General features: G+C 37.7%; 1 long non-coding RNA gene across 1 annotated transcript; it reads left to right on the forward strand.

Moving 5' to 3' along the window:
* The first annotated feature begins 13 nt into the window (after positions 1-13).
* Positions 14-4544, forward strand: LOC140164657 (uncharacterized). Its single transcript, XR_011860552.1, has 3 exons — positions 14-78; positions 1715-1821; positions 2669-4544. It is a non-coding gene; the product is annotated as an uncharacterized lncRNA (long non-coding RNA).
* The last annotated feature ends 18389 nt before the right edge of the window (positions 4545-22933 follow it).

Consider the following 22933-nt stretch of genomic DNA (forward strand, 5'->3'; position numbering starts at 1 on the left):
GTTTTTACACAGAACATAGCGGACGCCTTGATAGATTTCCAACGTTCAGGAGTGTTATTAGTATTTGCTTGTGTTCCTGTAAGTTAAACCACTTTTCTTCCAAATAGAGAATAATTGAGCTTATCTGTTCAAAATTTTATCTCTTGAAACGCGTTTATTATGAGCACAGCGAGTGAGTGTTGATCTGTCATGTTGTAATGTGCCCGTTACAACAGCCGAAAGGAATCGCCCTGAAGGAGGGAATAATATCCCTTATTTATCACCTTGAAATGCTCTTTTTTTTCATTCCAATTGTTATAACGTCGGAATAGAGTCGCACCGTGCCGAATTATGTATCAAAATACGCAGAACAAAATTACCCATCTACTGATCACTTTATTTGCTAATTTAGCTTTTAAGATATTGCTTTAGTTTTTCACGCAGTAATATGTCGCAAGAACCACCCACCAACATATAAAACAATTGAAACAATGGTGTGTCTACATACACCGCAGTACGCCATGCTGAAAAGTTTCTTAAAGTGCTGTTAGAATGAAATAAAATACCACTTATTTAATGCACGGACTAAGAAGCCGGGTTATCTTTTAGAAATAGCTGAGTAGGAGTGATTTCAATCAAATATTTGTGTGTAAAAACTGTAGCATCCGATGTACAAAGAGGAATATATGAATATTAACTGTACATCATTATAACGAATCGGTATACCCAGTTACCCAATCTCAATTATTGATCTGGTTTAGAAGGCAAAGTATTTTTACCAATATATGTTTGAATTTAGTGAAAATGAAGACGGAAAAGATGGTTAAACATCTATATTAAAATTCCGTACTAAAGAATACTGTGTCTGTTTGTAAAGAGTAAAGATTCGTCGCCTCTTCACAAGACTCGGCAAAACAAGACAGTAGAAGCGGGTTTTAAATCTGGTAACATTCGAGGCATAAGTCGTCATGGTCATGTCAGTATTAAATGCTAGTGTAAAGCAACAATTAAGATAACGATGCACAGTGTCATCGCCCCGATATCTTCATGGCAGAAATCGCCATGGTAGGTTGAATCCACCGCCACGCATGGCCATTTTGTATCGACCTGTTTAATGGTTTTGAGTCGCATAATGGGCCGAAGGACATCTGACTAAGGCTACTGACAATAGCCCCGATTAGCTCGGTGACTGACCTCGCTGTGTGTCAGTCGAGCATGGTACCCCATAGTTCATATGCTTTTAGATTACCTCCACGATTGGCCTATACACTGCGCTATATAATTCGGCACATATAAATCAGAATTATTGTCAGTTTTTGACTCAAGACGCAAGCTACTCTCTCAAGACGCAAGCTAACGACTATCATACTCTGTTCAGAATATATATTCAAGTGCAAGGAACCACATCTGGTTTCTTTATACGAAATCATTTACGGGAGATATTCATCATTTTCTACCCCGGTATCCAAAGATTTTCTTCTCATATCAAACTCGTGCATAGCAAATTCACGTGTATCGATCCCGGGTATTTATTTTAGTATCTCTGCTGACAAAGTAATTATTAGCCTGGCGATGTCGGTGTGCGATGTTCTATCCTATTGCTGTATTACAAATATCAGGTAAAGGAAAAAAATTAAGAAATACAACTATTTGGACTTTTATTTCTCTTTTCAATTATCATGTTTCTTTCTTTCTTTGAATGTGACACCTTCCTCATTTAAATTTGATTTTTCAGAAAAACGTTGAGGATCAGATGTACAGAGCCAGATTACAAAACGCAGGCATGATTGTATGTTCCACAGTAGAAGAAGGTTTGCAATGTATAGAAGACTACGAAAAGGAGTAAGTGGTTAGCCTTTTTATGTATTAACTTGAATTAATTAATTAGAAAGTCCTTGCGCCTAATTAAATCTTCAAGGTTCTTTATATAGTATTCTTCCTCTCAACAAGGTGAGGCAAGGTATCGATCGGTTATGAATAATTTTTTAAGATTGTTTCCTATTGTTTTGGAGCAAAACTGTTTCTTTGTAACCCTGCGGGGCAACATTGAACAATTGTCTTTGAGCGCTTTTGTTCCGTTTTCCTCGTCTCATCTTCATGCAGAGTAGTTAGTCCAGATAAAATGTCCTCAGCAAGTGCGGGTTATTATTACGTTTACGTTTGTTAAGTTCAAATTCTGTTGCAAGTGTGCTGGTATATAATCACAGCAATATCTAAATTTCATTCTGCACTTGTCTTGTTAATAAAAAAAAAAAAAAAAAAAAGCGCAGTGATTTATAGTGCGCTACGCACAGGAACAACGCCTGGACGTTGATCCACAAGCCTCAGCACACTTTACAGATTGTCGCTGACCACTACGGCCCCACATCATTCCATAAACCATTTAACAACAAATCAGGGACTTTGCTGCTTCAAGAGCGCACACCCTAGACATTCCACAAATAACCTTCGCAACCAGGATCAGCTACCCGAGTTTCGTACGGGTACAACGAGACAATTAGCAGTAAGTTCCTTGTCCAAGGGAATTTCAAGCTAACTCAATTTTTCAACGAGAGCGTACTAGGCATCATCAGGGTTCGAACCCGCAACCTCTCGCACCATAGTCGAACGCCTTACCGATTGGGCTAACTTGACTGCTATAATATATGCGAATAATATGCGAACAAACTTTCCTCTTTTCATTCTTTAGGATGGCTGAAGAAATGGAAACCAGTCAGACGAAGGTTGAAGCACTTTGACGACAGTTTTGCCTAAAAGCTGAACTTTTTATTGTGCAGTGAACTATAATTCAACCGCAGGCTGATAATGAAAAGAAGAGCGTGGTGTGACACTTGAAAAACTTTACCACATAAGGAAAAAGAAACTGAAATATATACGAAATCTTTTGTTACAAAGAACTGGTTTAAGCAGCAATAAGCCAAATCGGCATTAGAAGTTTGCAATGCATTGTGGGACAGTTTTTGCAGTTTTGGGACACTTTGTCCTTTGACCTATTAGGAAAATTCAGAAATATTGGGTTTTTGTACGTATAAAATATAATCTAAAATGTTTTACAACAATTAAAACAAATGTAAAAAATATTATTATTTTATAAATTAATTATTTAAGTATTTTTAATGATAACATTATGACAATAATAAGTAAATTAATAATAATTACGTCAATTTCCCCGATATGTCAGAGCTCAAAGTGTCCCAAAACTGCTCTCAAGTTAGAATGGCGATTGGGCTTATGTACCAATATCGGTTTCATAAGATGGTCTACAAGAAGTGTGGTGCAGAATATTTTATTTTTATCCAAAACAGTTTGACACCTCTAGTAGGGCCTATGTCGTCGTTGTTGACCCTTGTAGAGGGTAAAAGTTAACCTTTGACCTTTTGGCAATAACTCGAGAACAGTGTATCCTAGATAAGTCAAACTATACATTTTCTGAATCCTTACGACCAGAGGAGCATATTGGTATGATAAAAGCAAGTTTGTAGTTTGCCCCTGTACAAAGTCCATTGACCTCTAACAGAATTATTGATGGATTACGCAAAGTCTAACCTCATTTTCACGAAATTGTGATTTTTACTCATTTTGGTCCCTTTACATTATTCATTGCCAACAACGATCTGGTATCATTTCTACGACACGGTTCTTCCTTTAGCTTGATAAACTCTTCTTTATTCATCCTGATAAATATGTGAGAAGTTTTATAAACTCTTTTTGTGTATACTATATATAGTAAATACGAGATATATATTAGTCTTTGTACATTTTAGTTTTCAATAATGTGACCAGCTGGCTATATCAGAAGTAGACATTTTATTATTTTGTGTGTTGAAATCAAACTTATGCATGCGGAACAGTACCAGACAACTATTATGGGCAATAACACACAAATTGGAGCCGAGCGAGCAGCGTTTGAAATCTTCAGGAGAAATGGATTGAAAAATTGAGACAAGGAGGAGTTGTCACCCAACTCAATACGAATTTTGTATAAATGTCAGTACTGTACATCATATCAACGGGTCCCCTCCAAGGGACCGAGTATTGCTATGGATTATTACTCCAGACTCCAAATCGTGTATATACGTGGGAATCTGAATGTTACCAAGAAGAACCTCTTGCACAAGATCGACGATGACTAGAGAATTAGTACTGGATAAATACCGTCCCATGCTCGGCCCATGATGTCTCTACATACACCGCAATACGCCATGCTGCCAAGCATCTTAAGTTAAAGTGTTGTTAGAATGAAACTAGAGCGATAACCGCACCATAGCTGAACCATGTGGCTTCGGCAGTATATTGTGGTAGGCCTAGATACCACTGTCATCATTGCATTTAAATTTCAGCTCAATTGAAGCATTTTGAAAACTTGACATTTGACCCCTTTATTGCCCCTTAATGACCTTAAATGAATTTTAAAATATTTTAAACATGTTTAGAATGTCATAAGGATCATAGCATTTAAATTTCAGTTCAATCAGAGCATTTTGGAAAACTTGACCTTTGACCTTTTATGACCCCTTAATGACCTTACATGAATTTTAAAATGTTGTTACTAGACTGCTGCCCTCAGTCGTCAACCGTCTGGATTGACGACTGAGAAAACTACGACGTGGAAAAAAAGTGACGGATTTTGCAACAGGATTCCTGTGGCATAGAGCATGCGCAGTTGTGTCCAAATTGACCTTTTGACCGAGTTTGTTGTTTTTAGAAGTTCAGAGCGCGATCTTGTCACAGCGGCATACAGCGACGCGGTACGCGGGCGCCGCTAGTCAGTCGCGCTACGGCGCACAACTGAAGTCGCATTGAATAGTTTTCAGAAGTCCGTCATGATATTGGCTGTAAGATAATCAGTCGTCACTACGAAGCATACACAGTACATGCGAAGTGTAGACGGCTGATTGGAATTAGTCTATGTTGTTACAATGTTTAGAATGTCATAAGGATCATTGCATATAAATTTCAGCTCAATTGGAGCATTTTGAAAACTTGACCTTTGACCCCTTTATGACCCCTTAATGACCTTAAATGAATTTTAAAATATTTTTGAAATGTTTACAATGTCATAAGGATCATTGCATTTAAATTTCAGCTCAATTGGAGCATTTTGAAAACCTTGACCTTTGACCCCTTTATGACCCCTTAATGACCTTAAATAAATTTTTAAATGCTTTAAACATGTTAAGAATGTCATAAGGATCATTGTATTTAATTTTGAGCTCAATCGGAGCATTTTCGGTTAAAATAACCTTTTTTGACCCCTCTGACCCCAGGATGACCTCTGACGTTTGGAAATATTTTTATTATATTCTTTATGTTTTCCTCTTTCATATGACACCACTCATGGGGTCATACCTTCGTGGCGTTTAGAGATATGTCCATTTCAGACCAAATGGTTAGTCAGTAAGCTAGTAAGTAAGCTAGTAAGTAAGCTAGTAAGTAACATTCACTCATATAGGCTGATACCATTTCATGGTATAGGCTGATACCATTTCATGGTTCAGCAAAAATAATATACCGCTAATTTAATGCACGAGCTAAGGAAGCCTGGTTGAGGAATAGCCGAGTAGGAGTGATTTCAATGTGTGTAAAAACTGTAGCATCCGATGTACAAAGAGGAATATATGAATATAACTGTACACATTATAAGGAATCGTTATACCCAATCTCGTTACACTATTATTTATTTTTGAATTAAGTGAAAATGACGAATGAAAAGATGGTCAAATATCTATATAGAAATTCCGTAGTACCCCACTACCCCATTAATGATAACCTGATCTTGTACTTTCTGAAATAAACTTTGGGGTACTAAGAGTAATTTGTGTGTAAAGTGTAAAAATCTATTCACGAGACTCGGCAAAATGGGAAATTATAGACATGTGTCAAACAAGACAGCAGAAACGGGTTTTAAATCTGGTAATATTCGAGGCATAAGTCGTCATGGTCATGTCAGTATTAAATGCTAGTTAAATCTAATGTCTGTCTGTTTGTGCATTTTGTTGTTTTTTTGTTTCTTTGTTTGTTTCTTTGTTTCAGTCTACTAGCATTTAAACACTGTTAATCTTGCCAGAATACTGTTTTGAAACCTACTTTAATAAGTTTTAATATCGCACATTAAAAAGTGCCCTATACAAAACAACGCTTAAAATTAATTTTTTATAACATTCATTTTTTCAATTATTTTCAAAAGACAATTATCAAAGTCGCACGTTTAATACATTTAAGGTTAGCAACTATTTTTAACTGTTACGATTTGGTAGTTCACAGCATCTTGCGAATGGTAGTGAGCTTTGGCAAAAATTGCATTGATCATTTCATAGCGAGTGTGTAGAAGAATTAAAATATCACAGATATACTTTTGTAGGTCCTGTGGTTCTTGAGTTATGTTGTAAAGAGGGCTGAAACAACAACACTTTTAATATTTGGTAAATTTTTAGAAATAAGGGCCAAAAACAAGCGTTTTTAGGGTGTTTTTCGTATGCTGTGACAATCAAGAAACCTGCTAATCATTATAATATTTGGAAAACACATTTTCTAATCTTTTTCATAATCAATTATCAAAAACAACACAAAACATTAAAATTATGAGCTAAAACTTAGCCTATACTCAAGATTTTGAATGCTTAGACTTGTGCCAAGTCTTTGAATGTTGTGGCTGCAATTGTATGAAAACATGCAAAATTACATGTTTTTGGCCCATTTTCCTTCAAATTGCAAAAATATTAAAATTTCACTTTTATTGCCAGTTAGGACTAACTATAGGATTATGATTTCATTTGGCAAAGCAGGATAATATTTTTTTTTTATCCAAAAAAAATAGTTCTGTATTTTTCTGGAATAGGGAGTAGTATATAGTCAGTATGCTTCAACTATATTTATAAATACGCTTTTATATATAAATACGCACGTGACCACCTCCGCGCTGCCATAACAGCTTGTAGACAGTAAGTCTCGAAGTGACCTTCTACATACATTTGAATGCAACGGCGGAACAACATGAGATTACTGTGCAGCAAAATTGTCTATTTTGTTCAACTTTGTGATTATATTGTGAACGTTTCCGTCGGAACAGAGCCCTATGGGCTCCACGATCGTAATACATGTAAGACCTGACCGCCGACACCATTTGATTGACTGTTCTCAATATCGGTATAGGCCGTTAGTACGGAGTGTCTCATATCATAGTCAGCGTTTGAAATAAGGCGCGTCCTTGCGTCAAATCCTCGTGAATGTAGGCGCGGACCTGCAAATTTCCTACGGTACGGTCCGCGTGACCCGTAAAAAAAGAACCAAGAAAGAGCAGAAAATCCTAGTTTTGTTGCTTCCACTGGAAAATCTGGTTCACATATACGTCCAGCTCCTTGAAAACACTTTTATTTTAGTTTCCCATCAAGTTTTCAACCTGGGTTTTCAATTGTCTACAATCAACATACCGTGATCGCCGTAGCCAATTCTCTCTCTTTTTTCTTATTTCGGGCCTGCTCAATGAGCAGGTGCTCATAGTGCATTATCTATAGCTGCACTTGCGATGCGGTACTTTTCGTTCCCGACATATCGATTACGTTTTGCCACAACTCAACACAACGCGTCGCATTTCCAATTTAAATTGTATTGAACTTTATTGCGATACCGCAATGCAGTAATCTGCAGTACGATGCGGCAACGCGCAGCACCGCAGAGCAATTGCGCCGTAGTATTAACGGACCTTTAGTCGCCCTTTTGATGTTTTTTTTTGTGTGTGTATGACCCAGTCTCATTGTCCGGCAAATACAAGTAATGAAGCGAACAAAATCATGAAAATATTGAACTGTCGGTTAACCATATACAAAAAGGCCGTTTGGAAGTGGCTTGTTTTTTTATTACATGTCAACAAAGGGATAATCGGCTTAATATGTTATTTTATATTTGATATTTAGCGATATCTTTCACTTTATCTGTTGCTCGATGTTTCAAATATTTTACGCCTTCTCGGTGATGACTGATAGTGCCATTACGAGAGCTGTGCTTTGGAAAACACTTAAAGTAAACCCTATCTGATTGTAAATTAATCCAAGCGACAAAATCCACATATCCCATTACAAGGAAAGCCAATATCAATCATGGCCGATGCTTGAGAAAAGTTTTGTCATTTAGCATGTACTTTTCCTTCCTTTCTCAGAATTAATTTTCGTAGGAACTTGAGGCTCCCAATATGGACTTTCCTCGGAAAAGGCCAGAGCATCACCTATAACTTTACATTCTCCGCTACTTGTTTGAAACACTGGATCCGCTTCTCTGCCTTGAGGTGCCATGTGCTATTTTGCTGACAGGGCCCTTTCCCTCAAATCCGCCTCTGGTCACGTGCGTATTTATAAATACGTATTTATAAATATAGTCGAAGCAAACTGATATAGTACTAGTAGGCAATGCATATTTCACACCACCAAATCGGTTCCAAGCTAAATGGCTGTAAAATAGACAGTGTTTTTATTCTGAGTAATGGGAAAAAGTTTGAAAAGTATATTCTCATGTGCCTGTGTGTTTGTGATATGTACTTTGTGGATAGCTTTTCAACATTTAAGCATAAAATAATTACAATTATTATTATTGTTCTAATTGTGATATTTGAGGCACGGTTTGGGTTATACACAGCCTGATGACGTCACTACATAGAGGCGGTGTGCTGTAAGATTGACAGGATTTACAGTTTTCGATCAAAGATACCATCGCGAAAAATCGAGACGCTATATCTACTAAACTAAAAATTGTTGGTTATGCCTACATCATACATGGTATAGGATATCATAAACACTAGGCAACATGGTGTTTTGAATTAACCAAACAGTTTTGAATGAACCAAACAGTTTTACCATAAAATTCTTCACATTAACACATAAATAGGTACATGCAGAATATAATAGAATAACAGGCAAACAATGTCAATGAATCTTTAATATAGGCCCTATATATCCCGATCAAGAAACATGGGGACGAATCATGTCGTGAAAAGTCCATTTTCAGATCTTTTACATCACGTTAAGGTAGTACTACACCCCCAGATAAATTTTGACTAATTTTGTATTTTTCTCAAAAAATACCTACACACTGGTAACTGGCAAGGAATCCAATTACTTCACTGAAATTTCAGTGATTTAAGACAAGCGGTTCATTATATATTTTCAGAAAATAATGAGGTACATTCTAGCGGTACCTCTTTTCTTATCATAAATAACGTACCGCTTGCCTTGAGTCACTGAAATTCCAGTGTAGTAACTGGATTCCTTGCCCCTATAATATTATAACCGGGCTTTATGAGGTCTGTTGATGTTGGTCTGGGGAAGTAACTCAGGTAGAGACTTGATGAAAATACGAAGTTAATATTCCTTTTGTTTAACTGTGATATTTATTTGTGATCCTTCTTCTTCCACTCCCAAAACTTAACTAACAGCTACTAACTCTCAAAACACATTTCTTACCCCACATCACTTACATCCAACTTAACCATCCCATCATCATGTAGGAAACCATCACTTTCCTAGAACTCATCTCTATTGTTTTACCATGATACATTAACCCTGCTTGTACTATTAATCTTAAGAAGATGATGGGCGGTAGCTTCCTTTAAGAAATCATGCAAAACCACCTTATGAATGATATACAATTTTGTACTTGGAAAAGGATGAAAGTAACATTTGTTCTCTGGACGTCATCAGGGCGATGGCCTAGATTGTGGTTGTTCATAATCACTTAAAGAATTCCTTAATTACTAAAAGAATGTCATAATTATGCCAGGTAAGTCATGAGAACCAAAGTTGACTGACCATCGTGATTATTACTCATCAATCATCAAGGTTGCAAACATAGGTAAACATATAAATTTATAAAACATGTTAATTAACTATACAAAATAATTAGTAATCATTATCATAACCAATATATAAACAAAACAAAACAAAAGCAATAACAAACAGTTTCTTTGGCCTATGATATATGCCTCCGCTCCGGAAAAGAATGTCCACATTCTTTAGGATATTCATATGTTCAAGTTCGCTATAAAATAATGTCCATTGGCGTTGCCAAACTCTGAAGCACTGGTATCAGGAAGTATAGCCTAACTTCTATTATGAATTGAAGAAAACACAATGTAATACAGAGAAAATTGATGACGTAGATTTGTGAAAGTTGTGATCTGATCATACACTAGCAAGGTCAAACAATGGTTGACTTTGTTTGACCCTACTACTAGTACTATTAAATAAAGTGCTTTGCTGTACTTAAAGACATATACATTTGAGTAAACTACTTACAAAAATTTGTTTTGGTTAGTAACTTTGTTAATAGGTGAAGTCATCTTTGACTTCACAAATGAATTACAATACTATTCCACCTTATACAAATAATGTAATATGCCCAATTGAGCAGGACATATTTACTATAATAATCATGTCATCTTTAGTCTACTTTACATACCAACATCCTTTTAACAATGGGTTGATCAAATCAGATACAACCTTGTCATCTTTAACATGTTAAGGCTGGTCATTGCATAGCATTTAAAAGTAACAATCTGGCTGTTTGTTACTTTTTACTTATATTTATAGGATTCCTCAATGATCTAACTTACTGGTTTGGTTTTAAACACAAACTTCATGGGTTCACCACCTTTGATTGAACCATTTTTAATATTTGACATCTTCAATATCGTGCTCATTATTATACACTATGATATTTTCATTATAATTTTTCATGTTCATCTGAATACTACACTTTCATAAAATTTCTCATATGATTACTTGACTCGGCTCATTATAAAAGTTATCGCTAATGTATAACCTCGCGAATTATAATACAGAAAATAACAACTTCTACTGGTTGTTTATAATTATTTACCTAAACAAGGACTGCTTGAGTTTTCCACTATGGGTTGTTACTAGTATACAACTCATAAACATGCATAGATTACATCAACTATTTAAAGCAAGCATAATGAAGCATGGGGAAATTTACAAACAGAACTTGTGTATCAATAATCAAGATTGATGGGAAAGAGAGAAGAAAAACAAATCAAACATTCGACTTCACATAGTTTGGACTCATCTATTTTTTCTTCTTTCTATTCTTCCTGATGTAATAGTCTCGAATTAATTCATCCGGCACGTTTTCTGTAGGCTCCCATGTACACTTGTTATAATTTTTCCATTTGATTTTAAAGTGCAACTTCTGCCTAATTAAGGCAGATTTAACTATCTTCTCTACTATGTACCAATCTGACCCATTTTCCGTAACTTCATCTTTCTTACTTTGGCCCAAGTCTGGTGTATCAGGTGTTTCTGATTTCCTATGGGAAGGGGGAGGTGTCAAAGCTTGGTTTGGTTTTCCTACCAACGTGGGTAGTGCCATATGTGCATTGTCTGTGCCTTTGTCCTTTAAACTTGTATCTGTATCGGACTTTTGGTTTGGGACGCTTTGGTTAAGGGACTGGTCCGATGCAGGGGGTAATGGTATTGGCATTTCTTCTGGGCTATAACTTTGCCCCTCATCAAGATTGGTAGGTTGTTGAATGGGTCTATCTTGGGGATCAAAATATGCTTTCAACCTGTTTGCATGGACTACTGAGTTCACAAGTTTGTTTGTCACACAATTCCTTAGTTTGTAAGTGAAATTGTCATAGGCATCACAGATATAGTAAGGACCTAACCATTTCTTACAAAGTTTGGGAGATAATCCTACTGGAGTTTGTTGACAATACAACCAAACACGTTGACCAATTTTGAAAGTGGGCAATTTGGAGCGTTTGTCATACTGTTGCTTGTATTTGGACTTGGCCTGAGCGATGTTATCTCGTACGATAGATTTTGTTAGCTCAAAGTTGTTCAAAATCTTGTTCAGTGATGCCTGTGCAGTTTTACTTAAATTTGAATTTGCAGAATCGGGCACAATAGCTGTGTCAATTGGTAGTGTACACTCTTTTCCAAACAAGATAAAGTACGGGCTCAATCCAGTAGATTGAGTAGCTGGAGTTGTGCGATATGCCAACATGATACTAGGTAAAATTTCATGCCAGTTGGATTGGTCGGGTTTGCAATAAGCACGAAGACCTTGTAAAATCACGCTATTCATGCGTTCGCATGCAGCATTTGTCTGTGGGTGATAACTGCTGGTCGTAATTTTTGTGATTTGGAAGATGTGGCAGAGTTCTTTAACAAGTCTAGAAACAAAGTTTGCTCCTCTATCTGTCAAGATAGAGGATGGGGCACCATAGCGACAGATAATTTCATCATACAAAATTCTAGCCACTTCTGAGGCGAGCATTGTTTTTAATGGGAATGCTTCAGACCATTTTGAGAAAGCATCTACTACTAATAGAATATACTGGTGACCATCCGAAGTCTTTTTTAAAGGGCCTAAGAAATCCAAATGGAGTCTACTGAAGGTGTCGCCTGCAGGGAGTGGTTGTAAAGGTGCGGGCCTGGCATGGTAGTTTCGTTTAATCTGTTGGCATACCTCACATGATTTAACATAATCTTCTATATCTGAAAACATACGAGGCCAGAAATACTTTTGTTTAATGCTTTGATACGTTCGTTCCATACCTTGATGTCCTCCAACTAATGAATCATGATATGACAATAAAACATCATTACGGAGAACTTGAGGGACTACTAACTGTTTAATCAACCTGTCTGCCCTATGACCTTTACCACGCGGGTAATGCAAGTGATATAATACCTGATTTTCTACAACATAATCTTGAGATTCTAATAATATATGTCTTGCCTCTTTGTCGTCATCAGGCAATGTACCAGATACTAGATAATCTATGAAAGGTTTCAGCTGTGCATCACTACTCTGTCTAAGAGAGATGTCGGGCAATTGATCAACTGGTGTAGGTGTACTTATTTCATTCATAGTAGGGAGTGGTTCCAAAAGTGGCTCATATTTCAACTCATATTCTGTTAATTTTTCAGTTTGACTTTGACCCGAAAGACAATTGAGTTCATAATCATCATCACTTGGTTCGTTAGTTTCAGGATTGTCAGGATACTGCCTCCTTGACAATGCATCAGCCACAACATTGGATTTGCCAGACACGTGCTCAACATCAAAATCATAGGCTTGAAATAGAATGGACCAACGACCCAATCGTCCATGTGCATCCTGAATTTTCTTGATCCATTTCAAAGATACATGATCAGTGTAAACTATGAATTTGGTATTTGCTAAGTAAACCCGAAAGTGCTTGATACCTTCAAAAATAGCTAACCCTTCGCGTTCGGTAATTGTCCATTTTCGTTCGGGTCGGTGAAGTGATCGACCACCGTAACTGACAGTAACTTCCTTTCCTGAGTCATCTAACTGTGCTAGTATGTATGAAATGGCATATCCACTAGCATCAACACGTAAGATGAATTGCCTATTGAAGTTTGGGTATGCCAAAATGGGGGCTGAAATAAGAGCTTGTTTCAATGTTTCAAATGCTACCTGACATTCATGAGACCAGTGAAATGGTACATTATTTTGTTGCAATCTATGTAGTGGAGCTGCTATTTCAGCGAAACCTTTCACAAACCGTCTATAGTAGTTACACATGGCTACGAAACTTTTCACATCTTTAACACTTTTTGGCACAGGATAGCTCCTAACAGCATCGGTTTTGGAGTGGTCAACTTCAACTCCATGTTTTGAGATTTCATGGCCTAAATAGGTGACACGCTTGGTTGCAAATGCACACTTTGATGGGTTGAGCTTAAGATTTGCATGATCTAATCTGTCAAAAACTGCCTGTAAGTGCTGAAGATGTGAAGAGAAATCTTTAGAATACACTAGAATGTCATCTATATATACTAGAGCACATTTCCAACTAAGACCACGGAGTACCTCTGACATCACCATCTGAAAGGTCATGGGAGCATTTTTTAAGCCAAATGGTAATTTCTTGAATTGATAATTGCCCCCATGAGTTGTAAATGCTGTCCGGTCCTTTGTTGCCGGATCTAGTGGGAGTTGCCAAAATCCAGATCGCAAGTCAAGTACCGAAAAAATTTGGGCGTTTGCCTCACCAATAGTATCAAAAATATCCTCTGAACGGGGCAGACTAAATGAAATCGGTCTTGATACTTGGTTAATTTTCCTGTAATCAACCGCGAATCTGTATTCACCATTGCGTTTCTTAACCAGAACTACAGGGCTAGCCCAACTTGAATTTGAATTTTCAATGATATCGTTTTTGAGCATGTCCTCAATCTGACGGTCAATTTCTGCTTTCATGGCTGGAGTGGTACGATAGAATCGTTGTCTAATTGGATATGCATCACCTGTGTCTATGATATGTGGTTGTACATTTGCTGTCCCTAATTCACTCATATCTTTGGCAAATGTTGCTCGTTTACTTGCTAAGAAATGCTGTAACCTTTCTTTATTATCGGATGACAAATCTGAATTTGTTAAATCTACTCCTATGTCCTTCAGAATTTGCTCAGGGTTAGTGTTTACATCATCGGTGTTATAATCTACCAAATTGATATCTGGTGTCACATCTGAATGCACCAAATCAAAAGCGGTTACCATGTATTCATTATCAATCGCGTGCCATTTACCTAAAACCTGATTAGGCTTAAGATAGACCTCTGCGTTTCCGGGATTAAACAATCGAAATACACACTGATCATTTTGAATTTGTACCAAACATCTCGCACCAACCAGTTTTTTGCCTGTTAGCAGAGATTGTACCGGTTCAATAATACCAAATTTGGATTGATTTGATTTGATTTGACATGATACTGGTAACACGACTTGTGATCTGGCTGGTATTGTGACATTACCTATTGTCCTAACACAAATATTATTGTCATCATTGTGAGAACCAAGGGGAATTTCAACGGCCCCTCCCAGTAGTGCAAGACAATTGGTGTCAAACCTGATCCATGCTTTGTTAGCTTTCAAAAAATCAAGGCCTAAAATGACTTGATGGTTCATATGTTTGAGGACATAAAATGTGTGTTCAAAGGTATAATTTCCAAGAATGATGGGCAAGGTAATTTTCCCCATAACACGAGAGAGGTGACCTGCTACACCCCGAACAAATGGAATTTCTGAATTGTTTAATTGAATATGAGGGAAAAGATTGTAAAGGGATGATTTACTAATACATGAGATACGTGCTCCTGTGTCAACTAAACTGGCTACATTTTGGTTAACATTACCGAAACACGCTTGCACAACATTTTCAGAATTATTTGAATTTAATGCTTGAACTAGGGGAAATGAAGTGAATTTGAACCATTTTTGTCTTTTTCTTAATTTTCTTGCGGCTTTACCAGACTCAGGCCGTTGTGACCGTCAATACAAATTTGCTTGTCTTGCTCGACAAACTCTGATTAAATGTCCCTGTTTCCCACAATAATGACAAGTAACCCTATTAGCAAAGCACTCATTTGGTAAATGATCAGACCTACCGCACTTGTTGCATGACTGCTGTTGCTGCTGCTGGCGCTGAGGTTGCTGCCATTGGTAACGAGACTGGCGCTGTTGATGATGGTACTGCTGACGTGGCTGACGTTGATATTGCTGCATCCGATACTGCTGTTGCTGATACTGTTGTTGCTGATATTGCTGGGGCTGATATTGTTGAGTCTGATATTGCTGGGGCTGATATTGCTGAGGCTGCTGACGCTGATATGAGCGCTGTTGTGCTGTGTCTGCAGCAGGCGATGTCACATTTACAGTTAATGCCGCCAATTCTTCTCTTACTAGGCTTAGTTCTTCAGCAATTGCTGCCTTGACAGTGTTAGCAATGTCCGTTGGTTCTGGTTGTGCTAACGATTGGGCAATCCTTGCCGCATTTATTGCTTCTATTAAGCCTGCCGGCTGGTCTTTGATGACGCTTGCTCTTATCTTGGGCCGGAGGCCACGAATGAAATTTTCTAACATTTGTTGCCCTTCGATGTCCAGTTCTCCGCAACGTTTCTCAATGTCCTCGGCATAGCTTTCAACAGTTTCATTTGGTCCTTGCCGCCGCTCGGCCAGTTGAGCTCGTAGCGCCCAAGCCAGTCCATCGTGTTGCATATATTTATCGTTAAATGCAGCTTGCAAAAGCTGCAAGTTGTTCTTAGTCCCATTTGGCAATTGCCTATACCACGTATAGGGTGCATCGCCCAAGTACAACCCAACATTGGTTAGAGTTTGTTGTGGGTTCCAACCCTTGCTATTTGCGAATATAGCATATTTCTCCAACCACACTGCTGGAGCCACATCATTGTACCCGGTAAATTTGCGAAGGGGTACAAATCTGTGCTCTTCCGCTGCTGCCATTGTTCTTGTTTTAGAACGAGTAATCATAAAATACAGTACGAACGCCGGATCTCCACCAAATATAACCGGGCTTTATGAGGTCTGTTGATGTTGGTCTGGGGAAGTAACTCAGGTAGAGACTTGATGAAAATACGAAGTTAATATTCCTTTTGTTTAACTGTGATATTTATTTGTGATCCTTCTTCTTCCACTCCCAAAACTTAACTAACAGCTACTAACTCTCAAAACACATTTCTTACCCCACATCACTTACATCCAACTTAACCATCCAATCATCATGTAGGAAACCATCACTTTCCTAGAACTCATCTCTATTGTTTTACCATGATACATTAACCCTGCTTGTACTATTAATCTTAAGAAGATGATGGGCGGTAGCTTCCTTTAAGAAATCATGCAAAACCACCTTATGAATGATATACAATTTTGTACTTGGAAAAGGATGAAAGTAACATTTGTTCTCTGGACGTCATCAGGGCGATGGCCTAGATTGTGGTTGTTCATAATCACTTAAAGAATTCCTTAATTACTAAAAGAATGTCATAATTATGCCAGGTAAGTCATGAGAACCAAAGTTGACTGACCATCGTGATTATTACTCATCAATCATCAAGGTTGCAAACATAGGTAAACATATACATTTATAAAACATGTTAATTAACTATACAAAATAATTAGTAATCATTATCATAACCAATATATAAACAAAACAAAACAAAAGCAATAACAAACAGTTTCTTTGGCCTATGATAATATAACTTTTGTTACCAGTCTGTTATTGTTTTATGAGAAAAATGCAAAAATAGTCACAAATTTATCAAGGGGTGTAGTACCACCTTAAGTGACATCATCCCTCTTTCTTCTTCTGGTCGGGATCTACAAAACTGCATCACAGCCTTTATAATTTTAAGTTGACACTTATTTGATCAACGTCCATTCGTTCACTCTGTATTTTGCGGGCGTCTTTTGCCTGCCCGATGACCTTGTTCTTAGATTATCGCTTCCAACTTTCCATCCAATTCAGTTCCATTCCGCCATCTGAAACTATCTGAAGTTCGCTACTCCAGTTGTCAAGAGGTGCGCGATTAAAACCATATCTAGGTCTGTTCTAGTCGACATGGCATTAAATCCATCAACCCAACCTGAAATTGTGTATTTTTTGAAGCGTACACGAGAATGTTAGCAAATGAGTTACAAAAGGCCAAGAAGACCGTGAAATTATACCAAATTCCGTCGAAATCTAAAGAACCGCCCAGATTAAATTGTAAGAATGAGATTTGATTCGGTGTCCAACAAATTATGTAGACAAGGAAAAGTGCAAATGCTGTAAATGTCATGTTTTTATGTATACGTCGAATTTTCGGCTCATTTTCGCGGATCGTTACATTTTGCGAAAGTTCGATGACCGATACATTTCTAATCATTCGATTTTGTTGTCGCATTTTGTTGATGATTACACCATAAGCGTAGGCCATGATAATACTAGGAATGAAGAATTCCCATAAAAAGAGAAACGCGCCTGAAATTGTTCCAAATAGACGTGTCCAGCCGGATTGCACCACGCAGTACCCGTCTGGTGTAGTAGATTTCTTGAAAGCTGGAAATACGTATTGTCCGAAAGGCGCGACGATCCACACAACGAGAATCATTAATAGCGTGTTCCGTTTTTTGTATATCTTCTTATATCTTAATGGGTATATCACTGCTGTGTAACGTTCTACAGACATCGCCGCCAAATTGTAACTTGAAATTGCAAAGCAGGCAAACAGAGGGAAATTAGCACCGGGAGACCAAAATCTGCACATAATTTCGCCGAATATTCCATGATAACTGGATGCTTCTAAAGACAATCCAAAAATGATGAGCCAGAAGCAAGTTATTAAATCAATCATTGCCTGATTTACCATAAATAGGTTGATGCGGTTGATTTTGGAAACAGAAAACGTTAAAACTACTGCAATTGTTAATACGTTACAAAAGATTCCAACCACGCCGATAACTATATTAAATATACTTGCAACATTTAAATCCCGAAAGTCTACAGCAATGTTCTCATCACTAGTATCATTGCGATCCATATTGCTTGTGAACCATTCCAATAATGAAGAGGATTCAACAAAATATGTTTATCAAAGCTGTTTTAATTATACTAGCGATGCTTGTTAATAGAGTTTGTCACTTAAAAGCTATTATCATTATGCTATAATAGTAGCGAAATAAGCCGTTAAAGGGGCATCGAGAAATAGTCTCGGTCCCAGCCGATTTGTGCTCCTTCGTCACGGAGGAACACAAACCGGCTGGGACCGAGACAAACTGTGAACTACTCTCTTAATGGGCTGTTCCAGTTGAAATCCATACTACCCCTGTGGAAGATTTTGGAAGTACCTTCCACAGGGGAGTAAGTTTTCAAATGTAATTGGTCAAATTTAATCATTTTGAAACCCACACTCCCCCTGTATTATATGGTTTTACCTATATCTTCCACAACTGTGTAAGTATTTCAATTGGAAGTTACCCAATTGTCTCTTCTATTCGAAACTTATACTCCCTCTGTGGAAGTCTTTAGCTAAATCTTCCACAGGGGTAGTGTGGATTTTAAATGGAATAGCCCAATGTAAAAAAGTGCAAAACTCACCCTCAAATAGCGGTCCTAAGAGATAGCGGGATGTCACTATTCACCCTCCACGTACCCCAACATCACCCCCCACCACCCACACAGCGACCATTTACCTCATAAGCTCTCATAAACGCACATGTGAAGGTGATAGAGACAACTCTCACAGATCTCCTTTAAATCTATACTGATGCGTCTAGTCTTATTTCCGATACTAATTATTATTATAATTATGATCATTAATTAGGTTATGCCGTATGCGCCAGTATAATTTAATACATCCAAAGCGGTGCGCAGTGGTGCGAAAGCCAAATTGGTAAGTACGTCGTATAATTATATTGCGTAAATATGCAGATAAATGATGTCAATCAGTGTTGTTTAAGTAATGCTCTTTCAAGAAATACCGAAATATAGTTAACGAAGCAAGAAAGGTGACGGTGATAGATGAGTACGTAGTGTTATGGTCACTAAAATGACCCAGGCCAAAATCACCTGCTTCTGAGATCACGCAACAGCAAACACTCAAACACACTGTTTATTATATATATAACAACTTAATTATTATTTATTAATTAATGCAGTCTGGCTGTCAATCTGATAACAATACAAAATCATACAAAATTAAACTTTAAGTATTGCACAGACTTATTTTTATTACGATTGCATATCTTATTCTTAGCCTGGTGATCTTGATTAGCTGAAGATTTGATGAGATTCCTTTGATGATTTCAGTTCTTGATCCAAGATTCGGTAATGTCCAAGATCCTGTCTCCCAAGGTAAACCCCTGGTTTACCACAATCTCAATCCAAAGTCCTGATGACTATGTTTTCACGATCCTAGCTGCTATGCTAGTGCTTTCTTAAAATAGATCCTTACATCACCACAAGCCAATCACTCATTATTCAGTTCTAAAAATAACACATTACCTCAACATCAACCAATAAGACACTGTACCATGATTTTAGCACAGTGCCAGCACTTAGTACTGTGTGGTAATCAAGACCATTAGACTATTATCCAAACGTCTCCAGAACTTTCTCAATATCACTAGATATATGAACTTCTTGTTCACTTTAATCATTAGCATTCTAGAAATACATACTTTTTAAATATGAATATTACGAAATATTTTGGGGCACATAACAGTATAGCTTACTGAGATTGGGAGGTGGATGTGGAATGAAGAATGGATAGTTGAGTACGTAGCTTAGATTGGGAAGTGGATGTGGAATGAAGAATGGATAGATGAGTACGTATATAGCTTAGATTGGGAAGTGGATGTGGGATGAAGAATTGATGGATGAGTATGTAGCTTAGATTGGGAGGTAGATGTGGGATGAATAATGGATAGTTGAGTACGTAGCTTAGATTGGGAGGTGGATGTGGGATGAAGAATTGATGGATGAGTATGTAGCTTAGATTGGGAGGTAGAGGTGGGGTGAAGAATGGATAGATGAGTATGTAGCTTAGATTGGAAGGTGAATGTGCGATGAAGAATGGATAGATGAGTACGTAGCTTAGATTGGGAGGTGGATGTGGGATGAAGAATGGATTGATGAGTACGTAGCTTAGATTTGGAGGTAGATGTGCGATGAAGAATAGTTGAGTATGTAGCTTAGATTGGGAGGTAGATGTGGGATGAAGAATGGATAGATGAGTACGTAGCTTAGATTGGGAGGTGGATGTGGGATGAAGAATGGATAGATGAGTACGTAGCTTCGATTGGGAGGTAGATGTGGGGTGAAGAATGGATAGATGAGTATGTAGCTTAGATTGGAAGGTGGATGTGGGATGAAGAATGGATAGATGAGTACGTAGCTTAGATTGGGAGGTGGATGTGGGATGAAGAATGAATAGATGAGTACGTACACTGTAAATTGGCCAGAACACAGGTGTTATTACCTCAGAACACTAGTGTAACATGTTCTAATCCTTTAAACTCTGGTGTTCAAAATTACTATCTATGAACACCTCGGACACATGAAAGAAATGTAACGGTTTTTTAACACATGACACGTGTTCAAACATTGATTTTCAGAATGCTGGTGTTCAACCTTTATTTATACATTTTCAAAATCTCATTACTCGACAATAAACAAATGCATGGTAGGCCTAGTATAAACAAGATAATGGCGGTGTTCCGCAGAATTCCGATGAAATCAGAGAGTTTTCACCTAAGGCAAGCCCAAGGCTCGAACCCTCGCCGATCGTATCTCCCGGCTCAGCGCAACGCATTTTAATGCGATTAAAATCGCTCGGCCATAGTCACCCGCTTGTGTCTCTCCTATGCTTGTTCATCGCTGTCAACAGATATACCCGGTACGGGCTCCGAGTCGCTCCCAAAGTTGCCCTGAATTTCATTCTTCTCTAAATCCTTCGAATTCACTCTCACTATCATCCCATTTGTCTTGGAAAAGACAGATTGTTATAGCGTTTCCCGGAAGCGTTTCCACGTTGCATCGCCATTGTTGTTGTTGTTGTTGTTGTTGTAACTTATATCCCTCCTTCAAAGGAGCACCGTGTATTTCTCGCCGACACGTCGCAGCTCTCCAACGCCTCTATCTGCTCATGCGTTCCATTTTTGAACACCAGTATTCAATATAATCATTCAGAACACTTGTGACACGTCTGATCAATACTATGTGTTCTACATTATACTAAAAGAACACTAATGTGCAAGGCTTATCATATTTTCAAATACACTAGTGTTCTAAAGAGACAATTATGAACACCTCGGACGCGTCTGAGAGGCGTCACGTGTTCGGGAACATTTGCAGTGTAGCGTAGATTGGGAGGTGGATGTGGGATGAAGAATGGATAGATGAGTACGTAGCTTAGATTAGAAGGTGGATGTGGGATGAAGAATGGATAGATGAGTACGTAGCTTAGATTGGGAGGTAAACATGTGGGGTGACGAATGGATAGATGAGTACGTAGCTTAGATTGGAAGGTGGATGTGGGATGAAGAATGGATAGATGAGTACGTAGCTTAGATTGGAAGGTGGATGTGGGATGAAGAATGGATAGATGAGTACGTAGCTTAGATTGGGAGGTAGATGTGGGGTGACGAATGGATAGATGAGTACGTAGCTTAGATTGGGAGGTAGATGTGGGATGAAGAATAGATAGATGAGTACGTAGCTTAGATTGGGAGGTAGATGTGGGATGAAGAATGGATAGTTGAGTACGTAGCTTAGATTGGTAGGTGGATGTGGGATGAAGAATGGATAGATGAGTACGTAGCTTAGATTGGGAGGTGGATGTGGGATGAAGAATGGATAGATGAGTACGTAGCTTAGATTGGGAGGTGGATGTGGGATGAAGAATGGATAGATGAGTATGTAGCTTAGATTGGAGGTGGATGTGGGATGAAGAATGGATAGATGAGTACGTAGCTTAGATTGGGAGGTGGATGTGGAATGAAGAATGGATAGATGAATACGTAGCTTAGATTGGGAGGTAGATGTGGAATGAAGAATGGATAGATGAGTACGTAGCTTAGAATTAGATTGGGAGGTGTGATGAAAAATGGTATTGTTTGAGTGATTATTTGAAAATTAAAGATGGAATTCATCATTTTGAATGCGAATGAGAACTGCATTCCGCATAATATGGGTTAAGGTAAAAAAACCAATGTAACTAAGAAAAAATATGTTTTGTGGCTTAAGGGGTGGGGTATGAACGTTTGGACATTATTTATTGTGGGACATTAGAGCACATCAGACATATCGAATTGCATTCTGAATACGAAGAATGTCCTTCTGATATCAAATAATTTTGATTTTTTGCAATGTAATACACATTTTATGGCAAATGATTAAAAATTGATATTTTTGATATTTAACAGTACTCGAAGTAAAGTTTATAAATCTGATGATTTATAGTTAACGTGTATGTAGGTGGGATGAAAAGCCGACGATCAATTGAAAATTTGGACTTTTCGTATTGAAGATATGGATTTTTTCCCAAAACACCAAAAAAATAGGTCTTTTGGGGAAAAAATCCATATCTTCAATATGAAAGGTCAAAATTTTCAATTAATCGTCGGCTTT

This window comes from Amphiura filiformis, chromosome 11 (assembly GCF_039555335.1).
Source record: "Amphiura filiformis chromosome 11, Afil_fr2py, whole genome shotgun sequence".
Lineage (NCBI taxonomy): Eukaryota > Metazoa > Echinodermata > Ophiuroidea > Amphilepidida > Amphiuridae > Amphiura > Amphiura filiformis.